Raw genomic sequence first — 18,478 nt, 5'->3', positions numbered from 1 at the left:
AAAATACAGGTACACACAAAGCATACTGTGCTGCTGGGCAAATACTCTTCAGTTGTAAGGGAAGCTTTACCTTCTAATTCATGCATTTGACTACAGGTAGCTGTCTCAATGAAATGCTGAATCCTGCCCTGAGAGTTGTCTAAAATCCATGTTAAGTAGATAGCAAATGTACTGCAAATGAATTGTCAGCCAGACTTTCAACAAAATGTAAGCTGATGTATTTCAGACTCTCAGACTGAAGCCTTCCCAGTACTTCAGTGTGAATGTCCATCGCTGATTTGGCTTTGTGCACCAGACTGGAAAAGTGACTTAGTGGTGTGTAGTATTGTGTGAACACAGCATTCCTCACTACAGTGGAGCTTGTGAGCATCTGTGTCTCAGGCCCTGAATGTCGTGCTGGATATACACAGAAGGAGTAACTAAAGTACCCTACTGCATCCTTTATTCTCAGCTTCATCACCAGATTTGCCTTGGATGTGAAAAAGTAACTAAAGATTGGGCCATGCCTAGAGTGGTTAGAACTGAGCTATTACCTGGTGGAGCAGTTTTCCATATGTGCCCCTACAACACCTTTAAAAGCCTTTCAGAGTAGCAACACATCACTTTTCTAGATCACATTTTTTAATTCTCTTGGTTTTGGTATCTGGGAAGTGAAAGCCAGGTCAGCAGGGAGATGGGAATCACTCTGCAGAATACAGTGAAACAGCAACTGCTTCTCCAGGTGTGCAGATGGCTGCAGCATTTGTGATAAGAATGACTTTATTCTGTGGAGTGTAGGAGTTATTTGAACAAGATAGTTTACCTGGAAGTTCAATTAAGGATTCTTCTACCTATGCTGGAAGACTTGAACTCTATTTTATGATCTCAATATTATATAAAGTGTATGTTTTGCTGAGTGTAATGGTCACCAAAATAATCTCCCACAGCACAGCATTATAGATGATATTAAAGCAAAAGACAAAACATTTGCTGAGACTGGGGACATTCTGTAAAATTACCTATCCCCAAAGCCACTTATGACTCCAAAGCATTTCTCCTTTTAGAGATAAAATCAAGTAAATGAAACATTTGCTGAATGTGTGACAGGATTAAAGCAATTAAATGAGCTTTGCCAGTTTTGAGGGAGTTTAAGAGATGCATTAAGAGAATGGTTAGTGTTGTGTAAAATAACTCAATCCAAAAGCAGCCTTTGACAGAAACTGAATTGACCCCAAAATGTGCAGTAGATGGCAGTTTCAAAGGGGCCAGAGAGTTGCAATACTTCATTAAGCTTATACAACAAATAAATTAGACAGTCTCAGAAAGCACAGCACAGAGAACTGGAAGATTAGGCGACTCCTATGAAAAAAAAATTCTTGTGATGACATTCATTGGTGGTTCAAGGACAAAGCATATTCTTCAAGTTCTGAAGGAGCTGGAAATAGCATTCACATTCAGAAAGCATTTGGGTCAGAGCAGAAAGTAAAACTACCATCTCATAAGGCAATTATAAAGAGTATCTTTATATTAGCAAAATGGTGCACCATTTTGCAAATAATCTGTTCAAGACTTCATGGGATAAAGTAGCATCTCTAATCCAGTTACTTTAGATATTTTAAAAAGAAATTAATGTTTAAAATTAAGCCTGAAAAGGGTTCTGTTGTTTCTGTCCTTCAAAAGCAGAATTATAAAGACCTTGGCACTTCTAAGAATGTATACAAAGGAAATTCTTATTCTCTGGGGTGTTATTCTGAAGACATTAAGGGATAACTGTAAACAGCTTATGCTAATGCCCTGGTTTGCAATACAGTGGCCATGCATTCCTCAATAAAGAGTGTGTCTGAATGAAATTCAGCTGAACTGGCCAAGTGTAAAGCATGCAGGCTCCAAAAAATAATTATGAACTGTTGCCCAGAGCAAAAATTAGCTAAACTTTTGGGCAGCTGATATTTTCCTGAGATGATACCCAGAAGTTTAAAATGTATGACTGCAAGATGTCGTACTTGCCCTCCCTTCAAGCACAGTTTCTGCTAAGCCTGTCCAGTACCTTTGTTTGGAGGACAGTCAGATGTAGAAGGGAACCATCACCATTTTGCTACCCCTGTTAGGCTTTTCTCCAAGGTCAGATGAGGTAAAGTGCAGCAGTAGCAGCAATAGAACAGTACCAGGAATGGTGATTCACTTTCTGATTATTGAGGAATCAGTGGTGTGCTTCACCAGACTAGCAGATACCTGTCTCTTTGGTGGTTAGGAAGCATTTCCAGAGGGAAATGATCTGTAGGGATCACAGTGGTTAAAGCCTGTTGAAAAATGGATGCTGGAAGCAGCAAGCAGGACCAGACAGTTCTGCCAGCTGAACAGACCAAGGTTTGGACTGGCAGAGCTGCCTGCCCTTTGATGTAAACAGTCACTGCTGGTTTCCATGGCACACCTGCTACTCACTGTTATTCAGGCACTATGTGACCATGGAGGAGGTAGCGCTGAACTCCTTGAATGTGTGTTAAGACGAAGTAAACTTGAATGCAAATGCTGAAAATTGTCAGTGCTTCAATAAAACAACTTTATTTGATGTTCCTCAGCAAACAAAATTATGATATCCAGAGAATTCTCTTGCTGAAGCCTAGGTACTCAATTTTGAGAGTGTCAGTTAACTTACCACTTTACAATAGTTTCATCAGTTTCACAGTTGCAAGTCCCAATGGCTTTGCACTTAGATATCTTACCTCTATACAATCTCTATACAGATATTTTTTTCATCTCCATGATTCTCAAATAAATAAATAAGATTAGAGTTCAATCATCCATATTGATGGGGTAGATCAAAATGAGAAAATGAGCATTGGAGGAAAAGAAGGGCAAAGATTCTTGCTTATTACACTTTTCTTTATAAAAGAGGACAAACATAAGTAATGCAGGAAGAATCATAGATTTCTTGGTTGAATAGAAATTGTTGATATCTTGATAGGAAGACTTTGCTGTTTAATTATCCCATAAAAAAACACCTTCCTATTTATGATAGAGATTATTTTTTTCATCTATTTTTACAAGATTCTCTCAATCAATTTGAAATATTTTAATCCCTGGATTTATTTTTTTTTACTACAGGAAGCATCTTATATTATTTAAATGTTTCATAACTGTCCTTTGACATAATTCAGTAACGATTATCACATAAATAAAGGTGTACAAGGCAGTTATATGCAATATACTGCTATGAAACCTGTTTCTAATACCAGAATGAGAATGATTTCCAGAGATATATGCTATAGCTGATATAATAACTCTACAATTCCCAGATATTGGGGTTTAGCTCAGACCACATAAATCAGTGGAAAGAATTTACTCCCAAAGGCTTTGAATCAGGACTTGTAGGGAATTATAACAATTTTTGATCCTGTCTTTTATTTAAAACTCTGAAAAAACACAGGTAAAAATAAATAGTGCACACCGGAACTGTTTCTCTGGCTCGGAAGCAGCAACCACTGAAGGCACATCTGACATTTTAGGCCAGGATTTTCAAGGCATGATTTCACAATATCTGTGTGATGTGATGTAGATGTTTGAATCAGCAGCTCCTTCAGCAAGACAGATTTTATTATTGTAATGATATACTATGATATTACTAAACAACCACAGACAGGAAGCAATAGATCTCACAGCACAGAACATTGTACATACAAATTGTCCTTCCTTCGTGGTGCTTAAAATCTTCAAAAATCAAGCAGTACAAGAACTGGGCTTAGGAAAAATAAGGAACTATAGGGAAGATATTGTCCACTTGATCCCTGGCCTGATTTCAGGCAAATTCTCTGGTTTTATGGCAAAGGAAAACTTCCAGGAAAGGAATAGAAAGATGACAGTGAAAGATTTTTTAGTTAATTCAAAGAGTTATTAGCACTATGAGTGACAACATCAGCAAAGCCTGAAGGTGATTTCTTGAAAATCTAACCAGGTAACAAGTGAGGCTAGCACCTCCCCTTACCAGTTAGGGACAGCCATTGAACCTAACTCTAGTGAACATGGTAGTTTAAAATGCTGCTTATTCATGGTAATTCTGAAGCTAAAAAAAGCAGTCATTAACACTTCTGTGCTTACACTGCATCTATATCTATTTTTTGTGAAATATGTGAAAATTTTGTCAATTAAAAACTTCGTTGCTCTACATGCAGAGCTGATTGAATTCAAACTTGTGTATTAATATTCCAGGAGATGGACACACAGCAATATAATGAAAAATGGGATTATTTCACACAGAGCTAGTCATGAATAAAAAGCCCTTCCAAGTACAATATGAGCAGGCATGCTGTTAGGATGCCAGTTGGCTTCATCATATGGAGATATTGCTGCCTTTAGTGTCTGTTTCTCCACAGACTGACACAATAAACTGAGGCTCCAAAAAGCTAAGAGCTTCTTAACTGCTCATTGACAATAAATAGTGGTCTCCAAGTACTCTTTCAGATGTCATTATGCTCTATCATCTCAGTGATCCATGGATAATAAGAGCATCTCATGCAAATCACTGGGGGGTGTTCTGCTAGCTTGTTAGGTTCTCATATAAATTTAATAACAGATTTATTTTAATTTCATTTTTGAGAAATTAAAATGGCTTGAAATTACTTCAACATAGCCACAAAAGCAAAATTATCTCCCTTGTTTCACCGTGATGTGTTTCAGTTCTGCAGCCCCTTTTCCTCTGATTCCCCTCTTTAATTCAGAAGGCAGCACGTTCCACCCCTGTTCTACCATCCACCAGCACACTGCAGCTCAGCTCACAGGGCTCCTGTTCTTCCAATCAGTGTTTTCAATCCCTTATTTACCTACTCCTGACTGGAGGTTCTGGCAGCACACAGGTGCAGGGAGCAGGGCTCAGTCTCTGGGGGTGGGAGGGATTTATCATAGCACTTCTGGCATTAGCTTTTAGGAGAGAGTTTCCCCACTTGCAGGACTTCCTGCTGGAGGAAAGAAGTCTTTCTTGACACTGAGCAATGACATGAGTACTTTTAATTACACACCCTTTCACTGCTGCCCACAAATTTTGGGATATCCCATTGGTTTTTTGTTTGTTTGTTGTTTTTTTTGTGGCTGTACTGGTGTGCAAGCTTTGAAGCTGTGTCCAAGACAAAAACCACACTCATTTTTCTTCCATTAATATTAGGACTTCAGAATGAAAATGTAAAGACCAGCTAGGAATATGTGATATATACAAGAAAGAACACATCAAGCCCTTCAATTTGAACAATTACCTATACAAAAGTTCCTATTATACATACAGAATGGTATCTGTTCCATTTCAGTTATTCAGTACAGTTCATTACCACTGAAAGCCCTGTGTTATCTGTAGTGACTTTATTTCAGTGTCTTTATCTGACCTTGAAACATTTGCTTGTGAGTCAACAGCCTTTTTGAAAACAATCTCTATCACAACAAGTAAGAGCTGCATATGCCCCTGACATACTGGATTTAATTATGCAAAGATCATCTGACTGCCAGATGTTTTGCCAACATGCAGAAATTTGGATAATTCAAAACCTTTAATGATTCTTTGTTCTTCAAATTACTGAATGATACTTTTATGAAAGTTTAAAAAATTACATAGAGCTTGAATCTATGTGGACATTTTTATTTCTGAACAATTCACGTTGCTATTTTTTGGAAAACAATGATAATAAGAATCTAAATTTTAAGAAATTGCATGATCAAGCAGATTACATTTTTCCTTTTAACTTAATTTAATAAGAAATAATTGGCATCAGAGACCTCTAAAAATTTAAATAAAATTAAATTCATTCTAAATTTCATTTCTAATGGAAAGATTTGTTTTTCACTGTGAGTAGATATAACTACATTACAGCCTCACTAGGAATAATAATACCAGCTATATATGCTAATGTCAGCTAATGTCATAATAATACTACCTACATCTGTTTATGGGCTAAAAAAATGTTGAGAATTGATGACTTACATGATTGGATCAATGAACTCAGAGCATTTGCGAGGTTTGATTGATAAAAATAATTTCCTTTTTTCTAGTTTCTCTATGTGTACTTATATTCACCTGGTAAGAGCAATTTTTAGTTTTGATGTTATTCCACTATATAAATTTTCATGCCACTGTGATAACCTGCTTGATTCTCTGGGAATCTTGTTGGGATGCGTCACATGAAATCTCTCTCTGGATGGAAATGTTGACTGTCCAGTATAGAGCTGATGTTTATGATTCTTTAAAAGGCACCCGTGAGAGGTAAATGCATTCAGAGGAAAATCATTCTATCCTAAACTATGTCTATAATTTTGTCAGTTAATGACTCTGAAATTGCTTATCTCTCAGTGTGTTATAGCCTAGATCAGAAATTAAATCTGCCTAAATTTTAGACAGCTGCAGTCAGATTAGATGCATCCCTGTTTGTTTTTGGGGTTTTTTTATTTTTTATTTACTCTAAGCCAAGACCTTTCAGGTGGCTTCTGGCTTTTAGATTTGGAGTTTTCAGCTTGAGATCAATAGTTTCTAAAGCCACAGTTGTTTCCTTGCATATTGTTGGTTTTTTTTTCTTTTGGTCTCCTTTTTTCCTTTGACTTCCTCAGATCACTCTGAGTAAATATCTGTTACTGCAGCTATCAGAACTAATGAAATAAGAAGCTTGTTCCCAAATTGCATAGTCTGATCCTATTAAACCCAAAGACTCAGATGTGTTCTTTACTTTTGGTTCACTTTTCAGTGTGCTCCCTTACACTGGGGAGTAGCAGCCCCCCAGGAAGGTTCTTCAGGAGCATCATGACACTGAAGAAACAAACACACATTTGTGCCCACAGTGAAATCTGGTGCATCACCTGACTCTTGTCTTTGTTGACTTCTGACGAGAGTTAGGGCCATAGTTACTGACATATTCCTGGTCCCAGCTTTTTCAGTAACTGTGTTCCCTTGCTTTTCATGGCTTTCTAAACATCATTTGCCCACGTTGGGTTTTATTTTCTGGTATGTTTTATTGCCCTACTTTCGATGTTTTCTTCCTCTAAAAATAGAGAAATGCAGTTAATATTTTGAAAAATACATGAAAAGCATTCATTCAATGTGAATTAGTAAAATGTGACTTCAGGGGAAAAGAAAGTCAAAGGTGTTTGCTAAACAGCCCTCCTTGTTTTTCTGTTTATGTATCATTCATTTGGTGTGTATAATTTTAATGAGCCATCTCTCTGTGTGTAGGAATATGGTGCTGCAGTATTTTAAAAGAAAAATAGGCAAAGTTAAAATCAATAGCACCTTGTTTTAGTCCCCTCTCATCACATTTCAGCAGATCATTCTCTGATTTATATCTATGATATTTCTCTGACTGGAGGGCAGCTATGGAACTGCTAGATTGGGATTTGCCTCTATTGTCTACCTCTACTGTCTCACAATCTGACTTCATCAAAGCCAATGTTGCTTCATAAATGTCAAAATAAACATGATTAGAAAAGCCTGTTATTCCACAAATTAGATATTTAGTTTATGGAGAAAATTAAAAAGTTAATGAGAAAAATACTTGGTTCAATAACATGTCAATTATTTCCTGACATTCTATGCTTGTTAGAAAAAGGTGAGGAGGCTGTGTTTTAATGAAGGATTAATTTGATTTTTAAATCCTTAGTTAGTTCAAGACTTCCCTGCTGTTCACAAAAACATTCTTAATCCTACAATGGAGCTGAATGAGCTTTTAAAGGCTGACAGAAATATCCTGGGCTGGCTGCACATTATTTTTTTGGAGTCTTATAAGGCAACTGGAACCAACTTTTTGTCTAAAGTGTAATTACATGATGAAGAGGGGGGAGAGTTTCAATGCTGCTTTCTTTCCAAATTAAATGGTCACTTGTAAAACATTGGCTTTTTTCCTGTTTAAATTTAATAATGCCATTGCTCTAGTGGTCATCAATCCTTTAGAGACACTGACTCCAGACTGAACTCCTTGGGGAACAATCCCAGCTGTCAGAGGTAAATCACAACAATCTTCATTGCTCTGTGTTCAAACAGAGATCACGCTGAGGGTGTGCTAATTCCAAGGGAGAGTTAGATCTGGATTGCTGCAGAAGTGCTAGAAAATCCTGTCATTGATGCTGAATTTCTTATATCCTATGTTTTCTTCTCCTTTTCTTAAATAAAAAACTTTGAACTCAAGTTTTCTTTTGAAAGTATAAGAAGCAATATATAGTAAACAGGAGAATTAATTTCATTAAATACAGAATCAGTTTCTTCTACGGAAAAAAATATTGAGAAAAATAATCTGCACACAGGTATACTCTGAACATAAGATCTGCAGAATTACTGTCAGAGAATCACTGGGGATGGAGGGCACCTCTGGAGACCATCTACTCTGACACCCTGCTAAGAGCACAGTCAACAACAGCAGCCGTTTGGGGTTTTTCTTGCTTTTTTCCCCACTGCTTTTTACTTCTCCAGTACACTCAGAGCCATTGACAGTCTAAAATGTGCCAATTCACAAACAGTCTAGATAAATGAAAAACTACCTCAATTATATCCCCTTACTGCAAAAGTCCTCTATTTTTGTCTTTTTTGTCTGCACAGCTGAAAAACTTAGGAAAAGAACAATGTTTTTTTCTCTAATGAGCAATGTCTTTTATGTACTGCAAGCATGTTAGCTGTAAATAGTATTTGATCAAGATTTCTCTTTTGTAAGTATGTGAGGTGTATAATGTTATCAAAGTATCTATAAAAGTGATTATTGATGTAGCCATGAAGAGCAAAGGTACACTGTTAAATTTTGCCTAGCTCCATATCTGTTCAGGAAAATAAACCAGACTTGCCTGTAATACAAACAACCTATACAATGAAATATTTAACTGTATTGAAGGATATCTCTACAGGAAAAATCCCTCAGACTCTGGGAAAGACAATTACTAGGTAAATCTAATAAATCAAAAAAAAGACCCATAAATGCCATAAAACATAATTCTTTCAAATCAGATAATCCATTAACCCGAAAAAAGCCCAAACCACAAAAAATATGAGAATTGAGTCGTTGCCTTTACAGGTTTATGAGCCAGTATAAAGCTCTGAAATTGCTGTGCAGGCTTGAGAGAAGCAGATCCAGCCTGTCAGATCTGCACTCGGATGCCTGGCATAGTTATGGACTTCTGGTACCAAAACTCCCCATTCATTTTCTTGCATATATCAAAAACTAAGAAAGGCTTGTGAGCATTTCCTTCTGCCTACATGGTCAGAAGGAGATTGTCACTGCAGGAAGCTGGAGAAGCTCTGGTTTGGCCCCTAATTTGGTGTGATAACAGCATGATGGTGCCTGTGCCAAAAAGACCTTGCAAGAGGTAGGATTGGGAGGAAGAACACTCGTGTGTGCTAAAACATTGCCAAGCTCTTGTTCTGCAGACAGGCAGAGGGAAGATGCAGTTATCTGTGTAGGAATGTGCAGCCACACAGAATGCCAAGAATGTGGTGTGAAAAGACACCTCAAGTCACGCTTCACTTTTAGAAGAGAAGCTTTGTGGGTTTGTCTGGGGCAGTTTAGCTTGTTTGCAGAACTGAAATCCACTACTGATAAGAGGGCAAAGGAGGCAGCTATCTGGAGTGTAACCATAGGTGGCAAGCGGAGATGTGACAGCAAATCCCGGCCTGCAAATCCCTGGGTGGGGTCCATACTCCTGGCAGACTCAGCTAGGCAGTTCCTTTACACGTGGAATGCTCTTGCATCGTGTCTGGGTGCTTCAAACGCTGGCCAGCACAACACTCACTGGAGAAATTGGCTCACACAGGCCAGGCACTCTTCAGAAATGCAGTGGTCTCTTTTCTGCAAGAATAATGGAGAGCTTAACAACAACTGCATATCAGCTGTGATGATGGCATAGTCATCAATGATGCTTTTTGCTGAACGATTCCAAAATTCATAAACATTTATACTCAGACTAGAATCTTTAGCTGATGTGGATAAGTGCAGTTATTTTCAAGATGGAAAGAGCTAGGCCAAACTAGGCAGCAGGAAATGCATTATTAATGAGAACACATAAATAATAAAATGCATTATTAATATATTTAAAGATAGAAAATCAGATCAGAGGGGGGCCCATACTTTGTGTTCCTTTAAACTAAAAAAAATTTCAATAAAGCTGTTCTGGAGAGGTTTAAACTGCCCATTAGGAAGCAAGAGGATCAAATACCAGAACTGGCTTCCTAAAGAACTAAGCATTGCCACAAGCCTGTCAATGTTTAAGGACATCTGAACCCTTATTTTGGTCAAATCTGAATTGGTCATGCAGTTGGATTAGATGACTCTTGTAGGTTGCTTCCAAGAGAAATATTCTTTTATCCTCTCCTCTCCTCTCCTCTCCTCTCCTCTCCTCTCCTCTCCTCTCCTCTCCTCTCCTCTCCTCTCCTCTCCTCTCCTCTCCTCTCCTCTCCTCTCCTCTCCTCTCCTCTCCTCTCCTCTCCTCTCCTCTCCTCTCCTCTCCTCTCCTCTCCTCTCCTCTCCTCTCCTCTCCTCTCCTCTCCTCTCCTCTCCTCTCCTCTCCTCTCCTCTCCTCTCCTCTCCTCTCCTCTCCTCTCCTCTCCTCTCCTCTCCTCTCCTCTCCTCTCCTCTCCTCTCCTCTCCTCTCCTCTCCTCTCCTCTCCTCTCCTCTCCTCTCCTCTCCTCTCCTCTCCTCTCCTCTCCTCTCCTCTCCTCTCCTCTCCTCTCCTCTCCTCTCCTCTCCTCTCCTCTCCTCTCCTCTCCTCTCCTCTCCTCTCCTCTCCTCTCCTCTCCTCTCCTCTCCTCTCCTCTCCTCTCCTCTCCTCTCCTCTCCTCTCCTCTCCTCTCCTCTCCTCTCCTCTCCTCTCCTCTCCTCTCCTCTCCTCTCCTCTCCTCTCCTCTCCTCTCCTCTCCTCTCCTCTCCTCTCCTCTCCTCTCCTCTCCTCTCCTCTCCTCTCCTCTCCTCTCCTCTCCTCCTCTCCTCTCCTCTCCCTCTCCTCTCCTCTCCTTTCTTTTTTCTCTTTATGAAGATATGATTAATCTCACAGACTACAGAATGGTGTATAGGGCTCCAGCAGAAGGAGATCTGAAAGTTTTTGTTTTTCCTAGATATAAAATGCTACCAGTAAATAGAACTATTTTGGATAGATAACCATTATTTAAAGATGTTACTCAGTTCATAGTATTACAAGAAAATAACTTAGTTAGTAATCTATGGCCCCAAACAATTGTGTATTGTTAGTTGAGGATCTTTTTCTGGATCAGAAGACATAGATACACCAAAAAAAAAAAAAAAAAAGACAAATGGTAGGATATTTTCTCGCTAATCTTCTGTAACTTCCTTACTTCATTATGAATGGCTATCTAATTTGCTTTGTTTAAGTTTAAAAATACTCTATCTTGTGGGGTTTTGGTGTATGTGAACAAGACAATTGATCATTTTTTAAAAAATAGCCGGAAAAATATTTTCAAATAAGGAACTTGATGTTCAAAGAAATATTTGTCCCTAATATATTATCATATACTTTTCAAATTAAAACATCATTTTTATTATAAATAAAATATAATATATTTTATATATACTTGTGCAAAAAGCAGTTGAAACTCAGTAAATTCAAGTCTCAGTAAAGAGAGATATTGAATACTGTTAGATACTTTGATTTATGTTAGGAAACTTGGTGTTCCTGTGACAGCATGTCTAGAACTTCTACAAAAGCTTTATGGAAATGATTTTTGTTTCTTTATCAAAGGTTTGTCACTAGAATGTGCCATTGGAGTTGCATAATTTGAATCTTATACTTCAGGAAAATCTTTGTTTTCTTAATTTAATCAGTTTAAAGCAATGTGCTTAAGTGACTTAAATTTGCCATCATTTACAGAATCATATTTTATGGCATCAAATTAGGTACTAATAGCATTTCTTAACATTAAAACTTTCACTTCAGAAAGCAGATTGATAATGGCTTTTGTATTTGGCCCTTGGAAATTATTAAGGGAATGAGTTTGCCTGCAAGATTTCCCACTCTGCAGAAACAAAATAATTTCCAGTAAAAAAAGTTATATTCTAAAAATTAAGGGGAAATACAGTTAAAACCAGACATGCTTGACATCCTAGAAATGATATAAGAGGTCCACCTCAGGAAGAAACCTCTGGGGTTTTTAATTTATTCTTTTTAATTAGAGACTTTATCAAACTAAGAAAACTCTGCTTGATCTTCTGATCTTCTGATATCAGAAGTGAACTTGTGAAGGACTTGTCCTGCTAGGTGACTGAAAATTCATAACTCACTGTCTAAGCATTGATGCAGGGTTGAGACGAAATTACAACTGCTCCTGAAGACAGATTGACATTCAGGGCCAACTTTACACCATCTCTTACAATTGATGGAAAAATTTAACTGGATGGGCTCAGCTGGACAACTTGAAAAATTATTTCATATCCTGAGCTCAAATGATTAATAAATATTTGATCCCTGACAATAAATCACAGCCTTCTCAGGCAAAAAAGAACAGCGATTTTTGTGATCTAACACTGCATCAATAGAAGACATTATACATATATATATATATATATGTACAAAAGAGAAAAAGTGAACACAAAAAGATGTAAATGTTGGACATGTCACCGAATCCTTGAAGTGATGGGATATAGCCATCTCATGTGCCATACCCATGGGATGCATTTTAAAAGTATTAAAATATATATCCTACTTCTTAATGGAATTTGCCTTGTCCTTATGACAGACAAAAAGATTAAAAAAAAAAAAACATCTTAGTCATTTGGTACGAAACTCACATTCTCATAACTGGAAGTTAAGAACTGCATGAAGTTCCATATTTACTTTAGCAACAAGAATTTTCATTTCATGAGATCACAGGAATTTTTAAGAAGATGGGTCACATGGAGACATTCATTTTAATACTTCCAGTAGCTGCTTTTGATTACTGACTTGCTTGCTTTGATTGCCTCTGCCTTGAAAAAATTGGAAAATAATAATTTTAACATGTGAGGAATATGGGACTGAATTCAGAACAGTCCATTCCTAGTCTGCAAAGTTCTGTAAAGATTCCATTGCTTTCATAAGGCTGGATAGAACAACCTCCTTTACAAATATAGGGTATTTTTAGACCTGAAACTAACATTATTATCATAAAACTACTGCTCTCTCCTCTATGTGGGCCCTTCATATTTCTGTTTTAACATCTACAAAAATAAAAAGCAGCCTTGTAGAACAAAACCCACTTTTTTTAAAGGGAGGAGGAGCACAGCTCTGCCATGGGGAAAGACAGCAACCTCTGTGCAGCATTACCTCAAGTAAAACGTCCATCTGAGCAACACCACAGGCAGTGAGTAGAATTTTATTTTTGCTCTTTTATCCTTTTTGCAGCAGACAGACAATCATAATTGAGCCACCCTGGGCTTCCCGTGGGCGGCCAATGATCTTCTTGTGTTGTGTCCTATTATGTGCCACCCCACGCAGGACATGTGGTAGACAACTGCACATCTTTTGGGCACCCTGAACCAGCCTGGAGTTGAGTTGTGTAAAGTCAACCTGGAGATCCTCCCTACAGCAGGAGGAGTGACCACAGCTCTGCCCCCTGCCACTGAGAGCAAATTTAGGGATGCTCTGCAAGAGGAAACAACTGCTACAGTCCTATGGTGGTCTCTCCTTCTGTTCTTTGATAGTCCTATTAATCTTGTGCCAAATAGCTCTCTCTAATTGCAAAAATTGCAAATACAAATTTGTTGCCTTTTTTTTTTTTTTTAGAGAACTATTTAGGGCAACTGCAAAACCATATTCCAGCACAGTCAATGGAAATAGTTAAAGAAAGAAAACTTCAAAGCTATAGGTCTGTGGTGTGTATACACGTGTATGTGTATGTGCTGAACCTTCCAAATAGTTTTGTTGCCTCCTATAATCCTGTGTGCTTTGCTGAGAGCTCCATTTTTTTTGTTTGTTGATTTTTAACTGGTTTTTTCTAATTTAAAATCATTTCATCAGCCATATGAATTTAAGACTAAGAGCAGTGCTGACAAGCTGCAGCAGTCAGTGAAACATCCTGATATGAGAGCCCTGTGTTTGGAATTTGAGTTTCTGTTACAGTGAACAGTTCCAGATTCCTAGGCCCTTACATAACTTGGTAAATCCTATCATCTGTTTCTGATAGCATCTACTTGTAAGGCTGGAATGAACAGTGCAAACATTCCTGAAATCCCTTCTGTTTGTCATACCAAAGGGTTCACAAAAATATCAACAGCATGCCTGAGAAAAGATACAATGCTTTGAGTGCTTAAAACATATAATTGCAGCAGCAAGAAATGGACTGCACCAGCTGAGATGGAGAGAAAATAATTTAAAGAAAGAGGGTTTTTTATTATTATTTTTAATAAGTCTCTGATTGCTATAAAATTTGTTCTCTTTTTCTTTAAGAAAACATCCCCTATATCCCTATCATACTGTGTTTAGAATTGTTTCTAATGTTTTCCCTGCTATGGCACTTAAGATCATCTAGAAATGACTTATGTATTTAAAGTTCTTAGCATCTGTGAAAAATGTGAATATGCAACAGCTGAATATGAGAACTTACTGAAACTACCCTGAAAGCACACAGATGTTGGCTCAGCACATCTGAGAAAGGCAGCTCTAGTTATTGAAGAAAAAAAAAAGAGAGAAAATTAAAAATGGGGAGTCTGGGACTGTCTCTTTTCTGCATGAATAAACACACTGTATTAGTCTGTGCACAGTGTAGGTGTAGTATGAAAATTCATAGGATCTCACTGTTTAATGTTTTACTTCTTTATTGAGTGTTTTGGTATTTTGCTCCTACTAAATTACATAGAGCTTACAGGAATATTAGTAATCTCTACGATTTCTAAAGAGGGACTTTTATTTTATTTTTATGTGGCATAAGTAAAATTATCTATCTGCTTTTCTGGCTGTATGGTTTTTTTGAAGTTTGAGAGTGAAAGGCATTGTAATTCGTATTGGCATAAGCTAAGCACTGAATTTGTTCCTGAAGGGTTTATGAGGCTTGTTATAAAAACAGAAAATATGTGAAGTGTAAATCCTTATAGCAGAAGAAAACAATATAAGCATGATATGGAACGACAGTTCTGTATCAATATTAAACCATCCTAAGGAACACTTTAGCACTTGCTAGGTCATTTTTTTTCACTTCTGCACTAATTAGCAAATATTTCCTAAGAGTAAATGGGCTAAAAACAACCAGATGAAGCTACAACACAAGCATATAGGAAAAGAGATTAAAATTAGTAAAGTGCCAAACACAGGATCAAGTCAGAGATGAAAATCATTGTACTCTTTATTGCTGCTACTATTTTTAAATTTTTCATGAGACGATTTCATACAAACAACATTTTCTCTGCTCTCTTCAATTAAGGTGTTGGTCACCATGCAGCTGGAAATACAGAAAGTATAGAAGACTAGTGGAAATATGATAGAGTAAAAAAAAACCAAAAAACTATGATAGAGTAAAAGTTGACACTGCTGCCTTTCAGTATGTGTCTGGTGAAAAACAACAATGGGAAAAGTCGCCCTCCAGGTGACAGCTGAGCTAAGAGGCCCTGGAGCACAGATATCTTTCTCCCAAACCAACTTTACAGACATATTCTTCTGTATGAACTCTAAAAGAAAGATTTGCTAGATTAGAACTATACATAACTGAAACAAAACAGATCACATTTGAGGCAAAGGAAGAAAGGACGTGGCCAAAGGAAGAAAGACAATAGCCAAAGACATCTTCCAGCTACATGGAGGGAGCAGAACTGAGAGCCCAGCTACAGGCAAAGAGCGTCAGGAACAATCCTGGTGCCCTTCCTCAGAAGCCACTGGCACCTCGTCCAAGGTGATTTGTGTCTCAACACAATTTCAGTCTCGCTTTCAGCCCCTTGCATCCCAACATCTTTATTTTCTTTCTCATCCTTTCACTCATATTTGCCCACCAAAAAGAGGTTGTAACCTCCCTTCTGATGTCAAAGGTGAAGTAGACACCATTAGAGGGAGATGTAATGTTATATGGGAGATAGTGTAACTCACTATCCAGCCTTGAGCAGCTTTTAGGAGTGATTCCAATCAGCCACTCTTTGTGGCCCAGAACAGCTCTTTGCTTGCAGGCAGTGTCTTTATGCCTCAAAATCCTGGCCACTCAGCACTTCCACAGACCACTCCACTTTGACTTTCTTTCTTGGACACCTTTTCTTGCTTTTTAACTTGAATTCCTTGTCAGGCGAAGGTATTGCAGTGGGAATTTCCTCCCAAAAAAACTGTTGATTACTTTCAAGATTCATGTTGATTACTTTTTCAAGATGTCTTCTCATGTCCTGGAGCTGGTGACTCCCCTCTGTGACACAACACATGCTCAGCTTTGCTCCTAGTGGTGTTTGCTGAGTTTACAGATAACAGGACTTGGCAGCAGGAAGATCCAAAGGAAAGGAGTCAACCCACGTAAATACCCTGCAGTTTCTTATTCACTTGACATCACTAAGAATGATCACGTTCCTGTCTTTTGTGACTATGGAGCTGTTATAATCCTTTAAAGACTGACATGAAACAACCAGGTTCAGACAAAATTGTTGATACAAGCTTTGTGTTTTGAACTTCTGGGCCACAGCATCAGATTGACATTTCTTCATCATTCAGGTTACCTGAGTTTCTGGCATGCTAGTAACAGACTCCATAAATAGAACTGTAACAGCTGGACTGAGTGTACTCAGGTTATATCCATAAAAAGGACTCCTAAACAATTAATTCCTTTGTCTTGCAAAAGACATTTTGTTCACTTTAACTCATTCCTGACTTCTTGTATTGATCAGGATTTAGCTATTTCATTGGAACTCCTCTTCTTAAACTTTCTTGTTTTTAAACATTTATTTTATTTTTGGATTACAGTATAATTCTGATTTGCTGAGGTCTTACTTCGCTAATGAAGATTTAGCCCTTTTATATGCTTTTGTGTAATCCAGTTGGTTGGTTTTGACCTAATTTTTACACAAATTTTTATTATCTCCGTTTAATTTTCTTTAACTAAGTGTGCAGAGGTAGATGCAGAAGCACATAATATATAATTGTCTGTGATTTGATAAACAGTTATCTTAAACTTACTTTTACATGTTGCCCTTTTATAAAATTCAGGAAAAAGCAAAAGAATGACTACACTACACTGCTCAAAAAGCCCATTTTCAGCAAACTAAATATCAGATATGGCTGTTATTGCAGGACTCTGATATATATAGAGATATATCACTCATTTTTGTTGAAATTAAAAATATAGCAAAGATCTTCTGTCCACATAAATTATCATAAATAAATATTTTTACAAGATAAAGAGCAACCTCATATTTTTCCTATCTGTAGGTTGCTCTTCACCTTCCACTCATTAATTTGATGGATTTGGTGACCTTTTCTATAGAACATCCTCAGTTATCAGGTTGGAATAGTAAAATTCTTGGTTTAGATTTATATTTAAGCAATCTATACTGAAGAAGATTGTTCTAACAAGGTTCATACACTGATCTTAATAACATTGATAAAAATCTAGTACAAACCCATTCATCTTTTTCCTTCTCTTCTTAATAAAAGAAAGAACCTTACAAGAAGTCTTAGAAAACAAAACCAAAACAAAACCAAAAACAAACAAACAAAGAAACAAACAAAACCCACAACAAATATAACCAGTTGCCTGAACAAAACATATGCTCTTCTGGAGCTATAAGGCAAATTAAATCCTTGTAATAAAATTTTTGACAATCCTGCCAGGAGTCATGCTTCGTGCTGGTTACAGAAGTACATGGCACTGTTTGTTAAATGCAGCTATTATTTCTCAGAAATCCTGTGTTGCAGAGGCACAAAAAGCCACGGTTCCTGAAAGATGTACACTAACAAATGTTTCTATCTGTTTATAGCTACAGTTAATTTTCATGTTTTTTAAACAGAAAAGACAAGGTCCTGAAGACTCCATGATGATATTGACTTATTTCTTCTCTAACTGTCCAATTAGTCATGATGCTACAAAGGGAGTTATTAGTGCCATATGGAATGCAAGATGCTGAAGACACCAAGCTTTTTCTCCCTTTCATGGAGAACAGGTAAAACAGTCAGTAATTCTAAAGCCTGATGGATGTGGGAATTGAGCTTTCAAGTAGTTGTTTCACATAAAAACTCATGAAGTGAGAAACAACAGAAATGTGGCCCTTCTGTGCTATCAAGGAAAACCACAATGTGTGCACTGCATCTTCTCTTCCCTCTCAAAAGGGTTGTGATAAATCCAGTGGGATTTATTTGCCTCAAAGTGAAAGATTTTGTTTGGATTTAGTTGCAGTGAAAGTTAGAAACTCCTCCTTTGAATTTTAAAATGCATTTGTGGATATTTTTAGGTCAGTTTGCTCACATAGAGAGGTTTTTCTTTTGCATATTTCTTAGACATGTATGTGTTACTTTATGTTTTTAATGGTGCTTATATTTTATTAGCGTCAAAATACTTTTATTTTTCCCTCCTTATATTTTATATACTTGAATACTAAACTCCTGTTA

The 18,478-nt window shown here is 37.3% G+C and overlaps 1 long non-coding RNA gene across 4 annotated transcripts in view; it reads left to right on the top strand.

The window, feature by feature from the left end:
- The window catches only part of LOC115493634 (uncharacterized), a 52,976-nt gene that overhangs the window by 16,551 nt on the left and 17,947 nt on the right, over positions 1 to 18,478 (top strand). The window contains exons 1-3 of one of the 4 annotated variants that reach the window (XR_012054441.1): positions 12,938 to 13,274; positions 13,409 to 13,587; positions 17,881 to 18,033. This is a non-coding gene — a long non-coding RNA (uncharacterized lncRNA). Of the gene's footprint in view, positions 1 to 12,937; positions 13,275 to 13,408; positions 13,588 to 17,880; positions 18,034 to 18,478 lie in introns of those variants that run through there. The other 3 variants (XR_012054440.1, XR_012054442.1, XR_012054439.1) reach the window with 3 other exon arrangements.

The sequence above is a fragment of the Taeniopygia guttata genome, chromosome 2 (assembly GCF_048771995.1).
Source record: "Taeniopygia guttata chromosome 2, bTaeGut7.mat, whole genome shotgun sequence".
Lineage (NCBI taxonomy): Eukaryota > Metazoa > Chordata > Aves > Passeriformes > Estrildidae > Taeniopygia > Taeniopygia guttata.
Note: the sequence above shows the minus strand (reverse complement) of the source record. Positions and strands in the feature narration are given on the sequence as shown.